Source organism: Lissotriton vulgaris, chromosome 5, assembly GCF_964263255.1.
Source record: "Lissotriton vulgaris chromosome 5, aLisVul1.2, whole genome shotgun sequence".
Lineage (NCBI taxonomy): Eukaryota > Metazoa > Chordata > Amphibia > Caudata > Salamandridae > Lissotriton > Lissotriton vulgaris.
Genome location: NC_141693.1, coordinates 48,153,260 through 48,173,345, shown reverse-complemented (window position 1 = coordinate 48,173,345; position 20,086 = coordinate 48,153,260).

Genomic DNA, 20,086 nt, shown 5'->3' with positions numbered 1-20,086 from the left:
CTATCACACCACACAATCTTTCATTCTATCACACCACACCATCTTTCATTCTATCACACCACGCCATCTTTCTTTCCATAACACCACGCTATCTTTCCTTCTATCACACCACACCATCTTTCCTTCTAGCACATCACACCATCTTTCCTTCCATCACACCACACCATCTTTCATTCTATCACACCAAGCCATCTTTCATTCTATCACACCACGCCATCTTTCATTCCATAACACCACGCCATATTTCCTTCTATCACACCACACCATCTTTCCTTCTATCACACCACACCATCTTTCCTTCTATCACACCACACCATCTTTCATTCTATCACACCACGCCATCTTTCATTCTATCACACCACGCCATCTTTCATTCCATAACACCACGCCATCTTTCCTTCTATCACACCACACCATCTTTCCTTCTATCACACCACACCATCTTTCCTTCTATCACACCACACAATCTTTCATTCTATCACACCACACCATCCTTCATTCTATCACACCACACCATCTTTCATTCTATCACACCACACCACCTTTCCTTCTATCACACCACACCATCTTTTAGTCTATCCCAGCACACCATCTTTCATTCTATCACACCACACCATCTTTCATTCTATCACACCACCCCACACCATCATTCTTTCCATCACACCACACCGCACCATCTTTCATTCTATCACACCACACCATCTTTCATTCTATCACACCACATCATCTTTCCTTCTATCACACCACACAATCTTTCCTTCTATCACACCACACCATCTTTTATTCTATCACACCACACCATCTTTCATTCTATCACACCACACCATATTTCATTGTATCACAGCACACCATCTTTCATTCTATCACACCACACCATCTTTCATTCTATCACTCCACACCATCTTTCATTCTATCACACCACACCATCTTTCCTTCTATTACAACACACCATCTTTCCTTCTATCACACTACACCATCTTTTTTTCTATCACACCACACCAACTTTTATTCTATCACACCACACCATCTTTCATTGTATCACAGCACACCATCGTTCATTCTATCATAGCACACCATCTTTCATTCTATCATACCACACCATCTTTCATTCTATCACACGACACCATCTTTCCTTCTATCACACCACACCATCTTTCCTTCTTTCATTCTATCACACCACACCATCTTTCCTTCTATCACACCACACCATCTTTCCTTCTTTCACACCACACCATCTTTCATTCTATCACACCACACCATCTTTCCTTCTATCACATCACACCATCTTTCCTTCCATCACCCCACACCATCTTTCATTCTATCACACCAAGCCATCTTTAATTCAATCACACCACGCCATCTTTCATTCCATAACACCACGCCATCTTTCCTTCTATCACAACACACCATCTTTCCTTCTATCACACCACACCATCTTTCCTTCTATCACACCACACCATCTTTCCTTCTATCACACCACACAATCTTTCATTCTATCACACCACACCATCTTTCATTCTATCACACCACGCCATCTTTCATTCCATAACACCACGCTATCTTTCCTTCTATCACACCACACCATCTTTCCTTCTAGCACATCACACCATCTTTCCTTCCATCACACCACACCATCTTTCATTCTATCACACCAAGCCATCTTTCATTCTATCACACCACGCCATCTTTCATTCCATAACACCACGCCATCTTTCCTTCTATCACACCACACCATCTTTCCTTCTATCACACCACACCATCTTTCCTTCTATCACACCATGCCATCTTTCATTCCATAACACCACGCCATCTTTCCTTCTATCACACCACACCATCTTTCCTTCTATCACATCACACCATCTTTCCTTCCATCACACCACACCATCTTTCATTCTATCACACCACGCCATCTTTCATTCTATCACACCACGCCATCTTTCATTCCATAACACCACGCCATCTTTCCTTCTATCACACCACACCATCTTTCCTTCTATCACACCACACCATCTTTCCTTCTATCACACCACACAATCTTTCATTCTATCACACCACACCATCTTTTATTCTATCACACCACACCATCTTTCATTCTATCACACCACACCATCTTTCATTCTATCACACCACACCATCTTTCCTTCTATCACACCACACCATCTTTTATTCTATCCCAGCACACCATCTTTCATTCTATCACACCACACCATCTTTCATTCTATCACACCACACCATCTTTCATTCTATCACACCACCCCACACCATCATTCTTTCCATCACACCACACCACACCATCTTTCATTCTATCACACCACACCATCTTTCATTCTATCACACCACATCATCTTTCATTCTATCACACCACACAATCTTTCCTTCTATCACACCACACCATCTTTTATTCTATCACACCACACCATCTTTCATTGTATCACAGCACACCATCTTTCATTCTATCACACCACACCATCTTTCCTTCTATCACACCATCTTTCCTTCTATCACACCACACCATCTTTCATTCTATCACACCATACCATCTTTCAGAGTCCAGCCCCTAATGAGAGCATAGCTGGTTTATGCCAAAAGTGAGCTTTGTGATGTTCCGAGAGTGGATTGTGGTACCAATGGTCGTGAGTGGCCAGTGTTTTCCAATACTAGACATAGAAACAAGTTTTAAATTACAAGACACTCTCCACTTTAACTTAATGTGCTATAACTTCCACGGAAGCGCTTTGAGAACCTATTTACTGCTCTTGAATTAACTTGCAAAGAGGCAGGGACTGTCGGGAGGGGTTACAGGTTTACCCTGACCCTTGCTTGTGTTTCTCCTTTGACAATTTGCCCCGACCCAGCCTCTTTAGCCTGGGGCTGAACCCCTGCGGTGACCTGCAGGTCGCAGGTTGGAATCAATCCTTTCCGCATTTCATCCTTCGAAGGTCTTTAAAGCCAAGCCCTATCAAACCTTTACCTGTCGGAGCCCGCTGGGACGCCTCTTTGCCGAGGCAGCCATGCGCTTTACAAGTATTTTAATCTAATCTAATCTAATCTGAGCCAGTTCAGGCCATTGTGACTTGGACTTGGCATCCCGCCCGGCTCAGATGGGTCACAGGACGGGGGCATTTAAAGTCATTGGCCCTGCGTCCTCCTGGACCTCTGGCCCCTAGTTCAGAGGCTGGCTCTGCCCTTTTTAAAGGTTTCTTTTTGTTAAGTTTTTCTTTTGTTGTGAACACTTCATGTGAAAAAGAAGATGCAGAAACAGGAAAGTTTCTCGAAGATGTTTAATCAGCATACACGTGCTAGTAAGTCACTCGGTCCAATATAGAATGCCATAACACGCTCTATCCCCACAACCTTCCAATAACCTTTTTTAAAAGATACAGAAGAGATAAAGCTTGTGCATAAGACACGAGACAGACAGCAGCCACGGCACGCATTGTAGTGTTCGTGTCTGTCACACACCCTGAGAATACAAGCAGTAGACCCAACACTTCTTTTCCCAAATAACTTTTTTTCTGTTCCTCAGTGAAGCTTTCCGCATTACAGTCCACATGGACTCCCATGATTACATACACTTTGTACTGGTGGAAAAGTAAAGCTCTGCTTGGTTTAATCATTGTTTTCTGATCAGGGAATAGTATCTTAATTTCTTACATACATTTTTGCTCCAGGGCAAAACATGGAACATACTGAATGTGCTCGTGTTTGCATGTACGGAATAAGAAATATCTTGGTGTCAGCTTCCACTTGCTGAAAGTGCAGGACAAACTGGGAACTAAATCAATTTCCCCTTTTATTTTACAAAAGGGAATTCTTACAAGGTTTTTTTGATACATTTTAATCACGCACCATGCTTTTTGTCTGGTAAAAGTGTCTTTAATAAGTAAAAACCGAGCCGTTTGTCCAGAATCTTTGCAGTATGTGTCCCTGCTGAGGGATTATTTCAGAGCCTTGGGCTGCAGCAGGACATGTCTGCTCTACTTCCTGTTACCCATGAAGCCCACATTTGCAGCAGAGCCTTTGCTGCAGTTTTACTTCAATGTCATTTGTTCTGAGAACACAAACTGCGTGAAGACAGCAGGAGTCCGGTGTGTCACAGCTGACCAGGATCACACATGCTAACTGGGGACCGGTGTGCCGCTGGGAGTCAATAACTTAGTCTACCTAGCACAGTCTATCCACTGTTAGGACATCACAGGGAAGAAACCTCTGGTGGTCAAATGTGCCCCTGGGGCAGGGAGGCCACAGAGGGCTGGGCACTTAATGTCAAAGGGCCTCACTCCACCAGCTGACTGGAAACAAACCTGTCTGAGATGCTGTGGTGAGCTCTCACTGACACTTGACTCCCACGAGCACTTGTAGAAGCAAGAATGACACCCGAGGAGGCAGCAGGGGGGCATCAATGTCTGCTGGATTGACACATTGGAGTTTGAGCCACTTTAAACCTCTATCTCAGAAGCAACAAAGTGAAGGCGCAGTCTGGGCTCCCGCTTTCCTGAGTGTCCGTGTCCTCAATAAAGAGGGCTCCTCAGTGGACACCCACCCACGCTTCCACCCAATTCTTGAACCACAATTTATGTTAATTAGAGGAGGAGGCTCTGGGTAAGGCATGGGGAGGGCTGGGAGGGGAGGAGACTTTTGTGTGCGTGCACAGTTGTAATAAACACCTCACAAATGTATTACTAAAGTTAAAAGGATAATGTTAAGCTTTGTTTTTACAACAGTATAGCGGTGTTGATGGGAAAAAAACACCACTACTGCCTCAGGGAATCCATTTAACTATTACTGGCTTACACAGAGCACCCCATCTCGTAATAGGCCCCAAAGTATCACACTGGTTAGTCAGGGCGACGTGATGTCACATTGAACCATTGACGCCCAGCCACCGAATTAACAACCATTGGCATAGCCAATAGGTCTAGCTTTTGGGACCTTATAAGTATTTAGTTATGCAGCCCAATATCCTTCGTGCAACAATATCAACTGTTGCATGGCGAAACATTTATAAGGTCCCAAAGGCGAGACCTATTGGCTATGCCAATGCTTTTTCTTTTGATACAAGTGGCCCTTAATGCCAATGGTTTGATGCACAGAAGAGATTTCCTACTTCTATTAACCAGCAGGTGCAACATTTACTTCATCAACCAAATGTAATTATAGGCATTGGTGAAATTTTATTTCCATGAAGTAATTGGAGTAATTTTGTTAATTTCGCATTACTCTTTTGACATGTAATACTTAAAAGAGTAAGTGATTACACAGGTTTGCATGATTATGAGTAAATTGGTACAAAAACTTTACTGCACAATCACAGGACTAACACATTTAGTGAGTGCGAGCGGCTTCTGGCTGCTGCTGTTCATGTTCTGCTGCAGTTAGTGCTGTCGTCTCAGCCTAAAATGCATCCTCTGGTCAATTTTAGATGTTAGGGTTCATTTTGTGCTAAACAAATAGTGCAACATTTTGGGTTACGCTGTTCACTTAGTTCCATGTAATTTCACATACATTTGTAGTCATTTTGTGTATTTACTCTAGAGCAAATTATGCAAGTAATGCCCACCCCTAGATGTTATTTTCCCACCCTTCCTCACATCCCCTATTGACGGTGTTACATAGATAGCATTCAACTACCACTTTTTGGGCCTCTCAGAGTGTTCCTCTGCAGGCTGAGGCAGTCTGCTGTTTGAGGCAGTAACCGCACTATCTCTTAGGTATGAGGTTCCAATACCTAAGGTATCTAGGCTTGCATACTTACTATATTCATAGATATATGGGCCCAGTTGATATTGTAAACTTGTGGCATTGCTCAATATATTGGTTGTTTTTTTCCCATCGAGAGAGCATTCCATAGCCTGCTGATGCAGTCTCAATAAGCTGATGGTGCAGGTATCTGCAATAGCTTGAGTTTCCCCTCAAGGCAGAAGGAAGAACTTCATCTGAGGTGTTAAAAATGAGTGACTGGTTTTCCTGCATTGATTTCGTAGCCCCCACATTCATATAGGTTTCGATTGCTTGCAAAGCATTCTTGATGTTGACTGAAGTTGGGGCTAGAAAAAGAGGCAGATCATCGGCACTTAATTCTCGACACGTAAGGTAAGGGAGGAGCTATCTTTGGGTAGGAGTGATGTATTGAGTGAGCGGTTCGATAAAAAGGGCAAAGAGCAAGGCGGAAACAAGACCACCTTGCCGTGTGCCACATCTCAAACTAATTTGACCTGCAGAAGAAATATTAATAACAAGCAGTGCCAAGGCTTCTTGAAACAGTAGCTGAAAAGATCTTGTAAACTGAAAAGAAAACCAAAACATATGTAAATCTTAAATAAATACTCCAGTCAACAAGGTCAAGGGCCTTCTCAGCGTCAATCAGCATGATAACAGCAGGAATGGCATTCGTTGGGACCATCTCAATATATTCATTCATTAACTGTGTGTTGGCATAGAGTCTTTGCCCACAGATGGAACCATTCTGATCTTTGGTTATGATAAAAGGAGCAACCTTATCAATCCTATTAACTTAAAATTTTCTATAAATCTTACAGCCATAAGGTTATTGGTCTATAAGATACCAGAGCTGTTGCTAATTTGTCTAGTTTCAAGAAATTCACCAAGGCCCCCCTGCAGAAGTAAACCATGACCTCTGTAATATAGCCAGAAGCACTGTGCCCTACATTCAGTGCCGGCCATCATTCATTTCCCCACCGGGTGACCGTTCACTTCTGGTGCAACCACACGTTTCATTCCAGGTAAGCGTCCGCTTCCAACCCGACCGAGTGACCTTTTCACTTCCGGTGCAACCACCTTTGCTTCCAGATAAGCATCTGCTTCTAACCTGACCAGGTGACCTTACACTTCCGGTGCCATCACGCCTCCCAACTTTTTTCGGGCCACAGGCTCCGCCCTTGACTATTTTCTTTCGGTACAACCCCCAAGGCCATTGCGGTAGCATGCCAGCACCCCCTGGGTCTTGACTGTTACCTGTTTGTGGCCTGTTCTTGTTCAGCAGATGCTAAGTAGGATCACTATCCTCTCCTAGTAACACAACCTCCTGTAAGTCTCCTCTGCCCCAGTGACCGACTTTTCCTAAGTGCACCCCGCTCTCAACTATTGAATTTCTCAGCGGGTGGCTGGGTGGGTCTTCTCTGTGACCTTCCCAGGAGAAAGAGGGTGTTGCGACCCGCCCTTGTGCTTAAATACCCCACCACCTCCAGCCAAATTCCTTGCCTAAATTTATGGCTGGGCTGAACCCAGTGTCCTAATCTGCAGCCCAGCCAGTTCCCTGCCTACGCACCCCTTAACCCCGCCCTTTCTAGCCCAGGTTCTGCTCCCGGGGGTGGTCTCCACTAAGGCCCCCGGTCCAGTCACATCGCCCCCCTTTGGGGTGGGGGGCTGAACCAAGGGGCCGTCTGTTGTGGTCATAGTATAGAGGGCAGGGGGTGGGGGCTCAGAGCTCAGGGGCCTCTGTTCTCACTAACTATACCCGCCCCGTGGTCTTGTGGTTAAAATACAGACATCATTTCACTGCAGCGGGCCCCAGAACCATTATTTCAGTGCAGTGGGCCCCTAGAACCATCATTTCAGTGCAGCTGGCCCCTAGCACCATCATTTCAGTGCGGCGGGCCCTTAGAACCATCATTTTAGTGCAGCGGGCCCCTAGCACCATCATTTTAGTGCAGCGGGCCCTTAGAACCATCATTTCACTGCATCGGGCCCCTAGAGCCCCCATCGTTTCGGGACAGTTCGCTTCTAGAACCATTGAGCTCCGGTGTTACTGCACCTGCTGACTACTTGCTAGGTACTAGCCTACACTGGTAGGTGTCCTGGAGGCTGCCTGCTCTGTCATATAGTGCAATTTGACAGGTCAGCGCTGTAGTGTTGTTTCCCAATCAGACGGCCTCAAGGCGCAGGGGGTCGATGTTTAACGATGAGAGCGGCACTGATTCTTTTAGGAGTGTTGGACTTTTTACATTTAACAAAGGACTGAGGGTGCAGGGGGCGATGGTCTGATAGAGACCACACTCTATCTGATTAATAAAAATTATGCAATTACCCACGTGAAACTGTACTCATTTCATCAACACAGAATGATGAAAGTCTACGTTTCCTGTCTCATGTTCCCACTCCTGCTTGTTGTGAACTGACTCCTCAAGCAGGTGTTTAAGCTGCTGATATCTGTTAGCAGTGGGGTTCGTTTGTACCCTCCGTGGTCAGATGTCCCTCAGCTGGCAGGAAGTCATGTGAAGAGCTGTGGGGGTCATGGGGGACGGGGGGATGGGCGCCAAGGCTCATCTTAGAGCCCCTCCGCGGCCTGGAGGCTCGTGGTAAGATAAGACCTGTCTGACATCTACTGGAGCCGACTCCAAGTGTGACGACGTACGTCAACATAGAAAGCACACCGCTCACCTGCGCTTTCTCTTGGCGCTTTGAAATCCTTGTGCGGGAAACATCACACAAGAAACACTGGTGAAAGAAGCAGAAGATGCACACTTGATTGACCCCGGCACGTGTTTACCCCAGGCTGCCCTCACTGGCTGCATGAGTTACACAACGCTCTATAAACTCCAGCAGATGGCAGGATCTCCTCGGCAGGAAAAAGAGGAGTCCTTGACGAGCGTGCCTCTCCTAAGACAGGGGTTTCCAGCCTAGGGTGCCCGCACCACCAGGGGCGCAAGATGGCATTTCAGTGGGGGCGACAAAGAGGTCAAGTATTTTTTACAGTATGCATAATTGGAATCGGGCGAGACCTTTGTAGGGGGTGAACATTATTAAACGTTACCTTGGGCTGAGGGACATAGAAAAGGTTGGGGTGCAGGATATAGAAACGGGTGGGAACCCCTGCGCTAAGAGGAGCTGGCTCTGCTAACCATCACGCCCTCGTACCGACCTCAGATCGCGACTCCCTTTCACAAGCACAGTTCAGTAAAGGTGCATTTTAGAACAGAGAGTTACATCACCGCAGTACATTTAAAGTGTGTGCAAACGGGTATTAATAGTAACACTTTACTGATCTTGAAGCTGGTGTAAGAACATTAAAATTGTTGAGAAAACAGGGTCTTCAAGTCAACAAACTTTTCAAAACTCTTTTACAGGTATTAATTTGTTTCTTATTAGTAATAGCGTCGCGGCTCTCTGATTTTAGAGACATGGCACTCTTCGCAGGGCTCAGCTCAGCGCTGGGGAACATTTTCGAGGTGAAATATTTTTTTCTAAACTATGTAATAGTGCGAAATCGACCTGAAGGTATTTGAGCGCTTTGCAGGAGCACCAATTATGCTATATTGGCACATGTTCATGTTTTTTTTTCAAAACAATAAATTGGGTTGCGTGATTAGCGTTGTTGTCAACTGGCATGAGGGGCCGAAGTTTCTTCAACCAAAAGAGGAGGGCATATCTCAGCACAGCAGCCAATCACAGTACGATGTCTAGGAGGCGCACGATCGCCAGGGGCTGTACAAACAATGTGCGTGGGTGAGGTGTGGTGGGGGTGAGAAGGCACAGGAAGAAAGTAGTCTGTGCAGTGAAGCCATGGAAGGATAGAAATGACTGACATGGCTGTTATGGGGAGGGACTAACAACCTCAAAACCAATCGGAATGCAGCATTTAGAATCTAAGCCAAATGAAGAAGATGGGCTTGAGAGTGGGCGGAGCCCCCACAATGCTTCCACACTATAGTGTATACTGCATGCCTCGCAAAGCGATGGCAGCGCATTCGGGCTGTATCACTAGGTTGCAATCACAGGTAAGGAAATTTTTTTTAAATAGTTAGGATAGGGACATCACTAGTCTGACTCCCTACTACTTCCTCGACTCTGCAGCTTTACAGCAATCTGGGGCGGAAGGGAGGAAGCGGCAAGTACCTGGACAAAGCCACTAAATGTACCCTCAACAAAGAATAGGTAAACCTCAAGTTCTCGAAATCAAATGAAGAAATGAAGAGAATATCTCCTAAAGGGCCTATGCAGTGGACAGGCGCGTGCTCTGGCCCAACAAAATATCTTCTGTTGTACTCAGTGGTAGAAAGTAGACACTGGTAGCAAAGTAGATTTAACATGTACCTTTAATCTGTAGTCGGTTCAAGTACATCCGGATGGTTGGTAAGTACAACAGACAGGTAGTCCAGGTAACAGGTGAAGTTTAAGTAGATTAGCCCATAGTCAAGCCATTAGTTTCAGGTAGTAGGAAATTTATTCAGAATATATTATGGTATTCTTGCAAAAGTTGTGTGGACTCTTTTTGTGGCTTATTGTGTGTGTGTGGGTGTGTACAACTACGTGTGTGCGTGCATGTGTTGGTTGCACACATACTTTACACATTGCTTCTCTTGATAAGCCTGACTGCTCTGCACCACGCTACCAGAGGGTGAGCACAGGTTATTTCAATGGTGTATCTAGTTACCCTGACTCGACTTTTGGGTCTATTTTGTTTCCGTCATTTACAAGCTGAAGAACCCATTAGTCTGAAATATTTGATTTCCAGAATCTGCCGCATCGCTGGAGGTGTTTTTGTCGGGGGAATACTTGCAGCATTGTAGACGGACTTCAGGTCCCAGGAGCCTCTTACACACACCACCTGAGGCGCCCCCCACCAGCCTCTACTTAACGCCTCAAAGCATCCGCTGCACGGTACGTGCGCTGGTGCGCGCCGGGCGAAGCCCGAGCCAAGGGCGGGCCCACTCGAGATCAGAAGAGGTCAGGCCGGGCTCCCCCTCTGACCTAACCAGTATTATAAGGTCAGCGCCTATTAATTGAATCGTATATTTGTGTTATTATTCTTATCCGGCATTTTGACTTTTGGATAAGTTGCTGAGTTGGAATACATCTATGGCTACCAAAGGAGGAAAGGAGAGGAACTCTGCTACGGGTGGGAGAGTGGTGGGGACATTGAACCAGTTCTTAATTAGAGCAACATCAGTATTGGCCCACAAAATAGCCCTGACTGAACGGCGTATATCACTGGGCCCCATACTATCAAAACGATCATCTCTGGGTGGGCTAATGCATGCAAGGTCACTTGAGCAATCCACAGACTCGGCCATTAACCCTATCATCGTGGCAGGAGGCAGCCATCAGTCTTTGCATGGCCCAGAGAGCTCAGCTAACACTTCTTTTTCATTGGAACCCGCATCTACCACCTTGCTTGTTGTCCCGGTAACTAAGGAGTTTGTTTGTAGCACACCTCCTCATCCTTTATCGAGGTCTGCTTGTAGCTCCTTCTTGCAAGCCACGGCCCAACTGCCGGAACCTGCAACAAAGAGAAAGCGGGGCTGAGCCCCCTGAGGCAAAAAAATACCAAAAACGCTAAAATTAAAAAAAATCTACTAGATCTGAGGTGAGGGAGTGTACATCAACGCTACCTATACTGGAGACTCGGTTACCAACTCTTCTAATGGGCATGATATATGTTTTTACGTGGCTACTTATATTTTAAAATGTATTTTTATACGTAAATCAATCATTATATGAATTCAATACTTAACCATGACTCCTATGTATTTTACCATTGCTGGCTAGTATGTGAATAATGTCTGTGTGTACTTATATGCATTTTAACTTTGCAAATTTGCACGTACTAGAAAACGAGCACTTTCAGCACTTTCTGCACTTCATTGCTAGTTTGCACATGTATGAGTAAACGATCTAGTTGGGATGCACTTTAAGAAACGCTTATTTGCACACGTGTCATCAAAAGCCTAATGTCATTGATGTTACATAGCAAATTGGAGTCGATACAAACCAGATGTATTGTTTTTATTTTTATTGTTGCTATATGGTTGTATTCATACATACTGAATAAAGCATTTTAAAACATAATGGGCATGTCCAATTCAGACATGGTGTATGCTCATTTACCTCTAGTTGGAGGTGACTTTTGGGGGGTGAAAATGGGAGCCTTAATCACCTTATCTATTTCACCACTTCTTGAAAGACTCTCTTTAATAGAGGAAAAACTCTTGCATCTCGAATCATGTCCTACACTTAATCCTGCTAACAGCAACTTGCTACGGGGGGGTCATACTGGGCTACCTGTTACAACATCAAATTTAATGTGTAACCCCTCTGCCCCTATTTGCCCCTATTTGTCCATCTATTCCAGTGCCCCCCAATACAACATTAGCCCCTTCAAGCGGGTTTGTTGAGGCTGGTAACATCGGGAATCTTGGCAATGCAATACATGGTGGGGGAGTATCTAATGAGAACACAAATTTAGTGATACCTACACAGGGGGGTGGTTCAGCGCCTGAATCGATGAGAAAAGATAAAGCCTATGATTCTCGCAGGAGCTCTCCCAGTCGCGGTCTAATGAACTCTAGCCTGCCATGCAAAGACCTACCACCTGAATCAATCCCGTATGTTGTTGTATTGGCAGGTGTCCCTGGGTTGGAACAAGGTAAAGAGGAGACGTATTCTGACCTAAAAAATAAGTGTATCCACTGGCTAAACATTAATAGACCACTCCCACCGCAGGTATATAGTGAAATTTTATTTGCCCGTAGAGTAAGCTGGGTGGGACAAAGAAAGAAACATATTGAGGGCGATTGCATTTTATTTATTTATTTCATTTATTTGTGGGTTTGTAACGCGCTGGAATCACACCCGAAGGTGTATCTCCGTGCAGTGCTGTGGGAGGAAACAGGTCTAAGCAGGCACTAATACTGAAATAAGGTTGTCTTAAGACTTTTCCTGAAGGCTAGATGACTGGAGCACTGTCTAAGGGAGAGGGGGAGGTTATTCCACAGGCGCGGACCCATAACAGAAAGAGCACGTCCTCCCTGTCTGGTCTTGTTATGTCGGGGAATCTGTAGTAACAGCTGGTTACTGGACCGTAAATTATGAGGGGGGTGATGATGAACAAATTTTTCGGCTAGATAGAGCGGCCCTAAGTTGTGGAGACTCTTGTGCACCACACAGCAGGTCTTAAATTCCACCCGTCTCCGGATAGGAAGCCAGTGGAGCATTTTGAGAAGGGGCAGAGATGGTGTTCTGGGGGGGGCATTTGTCACCAGGCGTGCCGCGGTGTTCTGCACCACTTGAAGTTTGTTGAGCACTCCTTCATTGGCCGCTAAAAGTAGACCATTGCAATAGTCGAGGCGACTCAATACGAGGGCCTGGACCAAGGTCTTCCTTGTGCTGTCAGGGAGAAGGGGGAACACTTTCCGGAGGAGGCTGATGATATGGAAACAAGACCCCACCGTGGTGTTGGCATGATGTACAAGATTGAGGTCATGGTCCAGACGGACCCCCAGATTTTTCACCACCTGTTTGGGGGAAGGGGCCACTCCCAAATTCGTAGGCCACCAGTCAGGGGTCCACAGAATTTTTGCTTCCCCGAACAGCATGACCTCCGACTTCCCCACATTGCACTGGAGAAAGTTCCTGGCCATCCAGCCGGCGACCGCAGTCATGCCATTCGAGAAAGCTTGCCTTATCTCCGGGGTAAAGGTTTTAAAGGTGAACAACAGCTGTGTATCATCAGCGTATGAAATGGGTGAAAACCCAAAAGACCTCATACTATCTGCTAAGGAGGAGACATAAACGTTAAATAACGTAGGGCTGAGACAGGAGCCCTGCGGGACTCCTCTGGTGATTTTGGTGGAGATGGAACTGAAGGCGCCCATGTTAACCTGCTGGGTACGATCTGCAAGGAAGCTGGTGAACCACGCCAGGGCAGATTTCTCTATGCCGATCTCCTTTAATCTTGTTAGGAGAATGGCATGGGATATGGTGTCGAATGCTGCGGACAAGTCCAACAGCACCAACACCACAGATAGACCCCTGTCCAGAGACATACGTATAGTATCCGTGACAGAAAGAAGAGCCGTCTCGGTACTATACCTAGGTCTGAACCCTGACTGAGAGTGGTCCAAACAGCCGATCTGCTCTATGTAACTGGAGAGATTGAGATTAACGTGTTTCTCCATTATTTTGCCGACAAACGGCAGAAGGGAGATAGGCCTCAGGTTGGTCATATCCGACCAGGGAATGGAGGTGTTTTTCCTTATGGGCTTAACCAGGGCCTTTTTCCACTCCAGAGGGACCAATCCTTCAGAGAGGGAACAATTAATCACCATCTGAATGGTGATTAATTTTAGAGATAGACAGGTGGTCGATCACATATACTGGGATACAGTCCTTTTCATTAACCTACTTTTACCCCCCTTATCTTCCCTACCTTCCTATAGATAGGAGGGGTTATCGTTGGGAAGGGAGGGATTTAAGACCACAGACAGGAAGCACAAACAACAGATGTTGTAACTATGATACCTTCCTACCGCCTGCCCTTCCATTAAGTAATAGATTCAGCATCCTAGATCAGGTAGATTGACTGACTCCCAGCCGTCAATCTCTGACACTCAAGGGCCAACACTCATGTTTACCCCAAATTGGTGAGGGAGTCGTGACCTATGACCAGACACTGATTTTGAACAGGGAACTAGCGAGAGAGGACATTTTTAGGGGAATCATTGATGACACAGAGGAGGTTATATATAGTAATCCACCTGGTAGGGTGAGGAGTCTGCCCATTATTATCGATCGGGAAGAGCCTACTTACCTTCCCCAGGCCATAGAAGCTCAAATACCCCAGGGAGTAGTGGCTCTTGATTATCCTCCGTTGACGAGCAACGACTTGGCACTAGTAGAGAATGCCAAAGGGGAAGTAGTCAGTCACTTTGAGGCCACTGTTGAAATCACCGGTGGCCATGAGGAGGAGATCCTGTCCGTGGCCCTTGAGGAAGGGGTCCCCACTAAGGGGTTACAGAGAACTAAGGCAGTTTTACCACTAGGGCTAAGGATGTTGTCCTGGAATATAGCTGGGTTAAATGCTAAAATGTCCATCCCTGATTGGGGTGAATTCATTGATACCCATGAGATCTGTTCATTCCAGGAGACTTGGGCTTTGAAATCTTTGCACAGAGTTGGGTTTGCCACTTATTGTAAAGCAGCTGTTTCATGGGCCTAGGGGCAGACCTTCGGGGGGTTGGATATCTGTGTCGGTACACATCTTGGTTGTTCAGTTAAGCCGATAGATACCCATTCCCCCGATATTTTATGTATTATTCTTTCACTTAACAACTTCCCTAAGGTGGATAATATTAATGTTTATTCTCTCCCAGTTAGGCATGAGCAGACCTCGCAGACGTTAGATTGCTTGTCTGCCTTTCTTCCGTTGCTGCCTGAGCAAGTTTTCCCTATCATCGGTGGGGATTTTGACTGCCAATTTGAACCCCTAAATGGTCTATCCCACCCTCTAACGAGTGATGAGGATTCAACGTGGGGAATCCCAATGTGTAATCATTATCCGTTGAGGGGTTGGACCCCTCTAGCCCTGAAGCTGACCTCATTTACCCTCAGTTCTTCACTGAGGGCATGTAACGGTTGACTGTTTGTGAATAATTCAGGGAAGCACACCTTTGAAAGAAATGGCCAGGCCTCCACAATTGACTATATCTTGGTGAAGGTGGATATCTGGCATAGGATTGCGAACTTCCGGGTAGAATACCGCACGGAAAGTCATCACAATCCGCTGGTTGTTACCCTGATTGGTGCCAACTGGTATCAGGGCACACTGGGACTCCTGATGGAGGCAGAAGAATCCGTTGGGGAACATTTTTACAATCATCTGAGGCAAAAGTTTCCCTGTATAAATCCATCATACCCTTCTTGATAAAGGCAAGCTCTAGTACAGATAATTGCGGTGTCACTGATTCTTTAGAGGTGTTGGGGACAACCACCTGGATGTGGTTGCAACCTTGGCAGAGTTCTTCTATAGCACCTCAACTCATAAAAGAAAGGAACATAGACATATTAGCCCCTGGTAGAATAGGGCAGGTAGAGAAGCAAAGAAAGCTCTGTTAACTAAACTCCGAGAGGGTGACATTGTTCGTATTAGGGAGGCAAGGGCATCTTTTAAGAAAATCATTTTTGAAGCAAAATTAGAATAGGAAATTGATAGATGGCAGGCCATTAAGAAAGCCCTAGATGATAGAGATCCAAGAGGGTTTTGGAATCTGGTGAAGACAGGTAAACCTGAGGGCAAGAATGCAATTGAGCCTAACCTTGGGGAGGAAGCTTGGCGACCCCATTTTAAACTGCTATATATAAAGTCCCAAATAGGAACCATAGAAATGGGGCCGCCAGTCATTGACTCTCTTTATGTTCCTCTCGCCGATATCCCCCCTGTTCTCTGGCTGAGGTTACAGCTGCCCTGGCAAAAGACCTGCCAAACAAGGCACCCGAATTGGATAGGGTTCCAGGAGACCTATTTAAAACTAAACTGAACTGGTAGTTTGGGCTCCATACCTACAATCCCTTTGTAATGCAATTGTTCATGGCTTGACACCCCCCAAACATGGGCGGGTGCCAAGATCATACCTATTTACAAAAAAGGTTCCCACCTAGAACCGGCTAATTACAGGCCTGTTAGCCTAATTGATGTAACCCAAAAGATTTTTGCACGTGTTCTTTTGGGAAGACTGCAGATCTGGATGGATGATCATAATATACTTACCCCCTTACAAGCAGGTTTTAGGTCCAAAACCTCAACTGTAGATCAGTTGTTTAGATTACAACTAATCTATTGGAAAACCATAACGCTGGAGGGAGGTTCCCTCTCCCTAACATTCGTGGACCTCAAATCCACGTTTGATTTGGTAGATCGAGACCAGCTGTGGAGCCTACTGCTTGAGATGGGGGCTCCAGATTACCTCTGCCAACAGTTTAAACGCCTCCATGAAGGTACCTTTGCCAAAATATGATTCGGGAATAGAGGGGAACTTTCAGCTCCGATACCCGTAGAGAAGGGTGTGAGACAAGGCTGCGTGCTTGCACCAACTCTTTTTTCCCTCTTACTAAACGGGCTAATCGAGGATCTCTTAGCGGTTAAGGAAATAAATTCTTCTAAATTTGATAAACCGCAAAATTCCAGCATTAATGTTTGGGAATGACGTGCTGCTCCTATCTAAAACACCAATGGGGATGCAGCGTGTCCTAGAGGAATTTAGCTCGTTTTGCAAGAAAAGGAATCTGGAGGTCAACATAAAGAAAACAAAGTATATGGTTTTCCATGCTGACTCTACAAATTGCCCAACCCTAAAATGGATCTCAGGCCCTTAGAGAGGGTGCCAGTTTTTGATTACTTGGGCCTTACCTTAAATGAAAAAATGGAATGGGGGCTGCAGATTACCAAGGCGAATTTCAGATGATTCCATGCAAGTGGGGGATCTTAAAAGTTCATAGGAGTTGCACCTTAAAGGTTATTGACCCACCTGTAGAAATGTATAAAGTACAAGCAAGGGGAGCCACCTTGTACGGAGCTGAACTTTGGGGTCACTGTCAGATTAAAACTCTGGCAGTGACTGAAAAGAAATTCTTACGGCAACTCTTGGGTCGCCCTCAAAGCACCCCATTAATCTCCTTAAGGATGGACTTGGGTGTTCTCCCCATTGCCAAAGTGATCACCCTTCGCCCACCCCTCTATTGGCGATGGCTATGGAGCACCCCAGAGATGGTTAACTACAGAGAGGAATTAAAATCAGTTATGCACATTTTGGGGGCTGGAAGAATCCCTTGGCTGTCCTATATTCGGGATGCATTTCACAAAATAGGGAGAAATTACTTGTGGTCTTCACCTGAGAAGTCATGTCATGTTACTTCAAAACAGTCACTAACTTCTGCTTTTAAAGAACACTGACTGATGTGTATCATTCGGTCGACTGAGTCATCTAGTCTAACCTCCAGATTTTTAGATGTTAAATTACACTATAACTTGGAGCCGGCCTTATACCTTATCCAACCTCTAGCAGCCAAGAAATTGTTTCTTCAATTCCGACATGGGACGCTCCCCCTGTATGCATTTACTAACAACTGGGTGGGTGCCAATGAACTATTATGTCCTGGGTGCAATGAGACAGAAGAGACAGAGACCCATGTGATCATTTTTTGTCCTGCATACAAGGCGGCTAGATCCAAATGGGTTCTCCAACTTTGCAGAACTTAGGAATAAGAAACCATAGAGAGGTCTATAGGCTACTAAAGTACGATACACATCCGGTTTTTGTCGCTGCTATAACAACATTTCTATTTGCAATGTGGTGCAAACGCAGATGTTTAGTGAAAAGTTTGGGTTGAGACTTGAAATGGTGCTGCTTTACCTAAGATCGATTTCCCTGATTTTAAATGCTATTAATTGATGCTTACTTTTTTAACTTAGTTTTTTTACTCTATTTTTTTTTTACATTATTTGTGCCGTATGTTGACATTTTCCAATATGCTGCTAAAAACTGCCCTTAACTGATACATCTGCGTATGCCTAAAGTACTGAATGGGTTAATAACACGAGGGTGTGTGTCCCTCTCCCTATTGTCACCTTCCTGTTACCTGGGGTTTAAATGTAAACAGTATTACTATCTGCTCCTTTGTTACATTTTCTTTTAATTTTACTATGTTATTTTATAATGTTGTATTTACAATGTTATATTATTGTGCTTTTATAGCAGTAATTGCCGAAATAAAGTTTTTTTGACTTGAGAATCTGATAAAGCTCTGGATCCTCCCCTCACTCTGCCGGAGGCTGCTGGAGGTGTCGGGGGCATAGCTGGCTGCAGGAGGTGCCGGCATAGCTGGCTGCTTGAGGTGCCGGAGGCATAGCTGGCTGCTGGAGGTGCCGGGGGCATAGCTGGCTGCTAGAGGTGTCGGGGGCATAGCTGGCTGCTGGAGGTGCCGGCATAGCTGGCTGCTGGAGGTGCCGGAGGCATAGCTGGCTGCCGGAGGTGCCGCAGGCATAGCTGGCTGCTGCAGGTGCTGGGGGCATAGCTGGCTGCTGGAGGTGCCGGAGGCATAGCTGGCTGCTGGAGGTGCCGGAGGCATAGCTGGCTGCCGGAGATGCCGCAGGCATTGCTGGCTGCCGGATGTGCCGCAGGCATAGCTGGCTGCTGGAGTTGCCGGAGGCATATCTTGCTGCTGGAGTTGTCGGAGGTTGCTGGAGGTGCTGGGGCATAGCTGGCTGCTGCCAGGCTCTTTCACCAAAGAGGCCACCCCAGCCTCATCCCCTGCCACGAAAGGGCTGAATGGAACCTCCGGAACAGGACACCCAACCACCCCTCTCCAAGGTGGATGCACTGGAGTAAGTCGTCTCTGATCCTTGATGGGTTCCTTCACTAATTCCTCTAGATGTGGACTCTGCGGAGGAAGCCATGATGCAGAAGAAGGCGGCTAAAGGAGGTCTATTTGCTCCCTAAAAGAGAATCAAGATTAACATTCACAATCACGCTGCACCTGTAAACAACTACACAGACTGCATAGAGGAGACAGGAGCCAGAACAGAGCATAGAGTGGGAGCACAACGAGGTGACAAACAAGAACTTTCCTGTGTGGGGGATAGGGAGAATTGGACACCTATTATTTTTGAAAACTTCAACCAAAAGTCTGCACTTGGTGAGAAGTGTGGTAAAGGGTACTGTGATAGTGAAAGTAAAACAAAGGAAAAAAGGTTAATAAATCCCTGTTGGATGAATGAAAAGAGAAATGGAAGTCTCTGTCCTAATGCAGTAGTAGAAAAAGGAGGCTACGGTTGCACTGAAACACGGGGGAACACGGAACCAGAAAAAGCAGGAGTAGCCGATCCAGAAAATCAAGAAAATACAGATTTACTAGCAAAAAGTACTGAACTAGATAATCAAGAAAATACAGATTTACTAGCAAAAAGCACTGAAAACTTTTACAATAATCACATTACTCTAACACCGGGAGAAAATAAAAGCAGTAAAAACAAAAAAGAAAAAAACCTTTCTAACATCAATTATTTTACAAGATCTAGAACAAGGAAAGAACAAGGAACTGGAACCCTTTTTCCTGTGCAAGAGGGATCAGAAGAGGGGGTAAGAAAATCAGCATATTGCCTCAGGAACCAAAGCCTAAGCAAACAGAACCTATTACAACCGATAAAGAAAAAATGCATGACCCCTAGAAGCACAAAAAAATCCGTAAAAAATCCCCCACGTTTACAGGAATTAACAGAGAGCATAAAAAGCAGAGGATCAAGGAAATCCAAAGACAAGAAAATAAAGATTACTCCTTCATTAAGGTCATACTT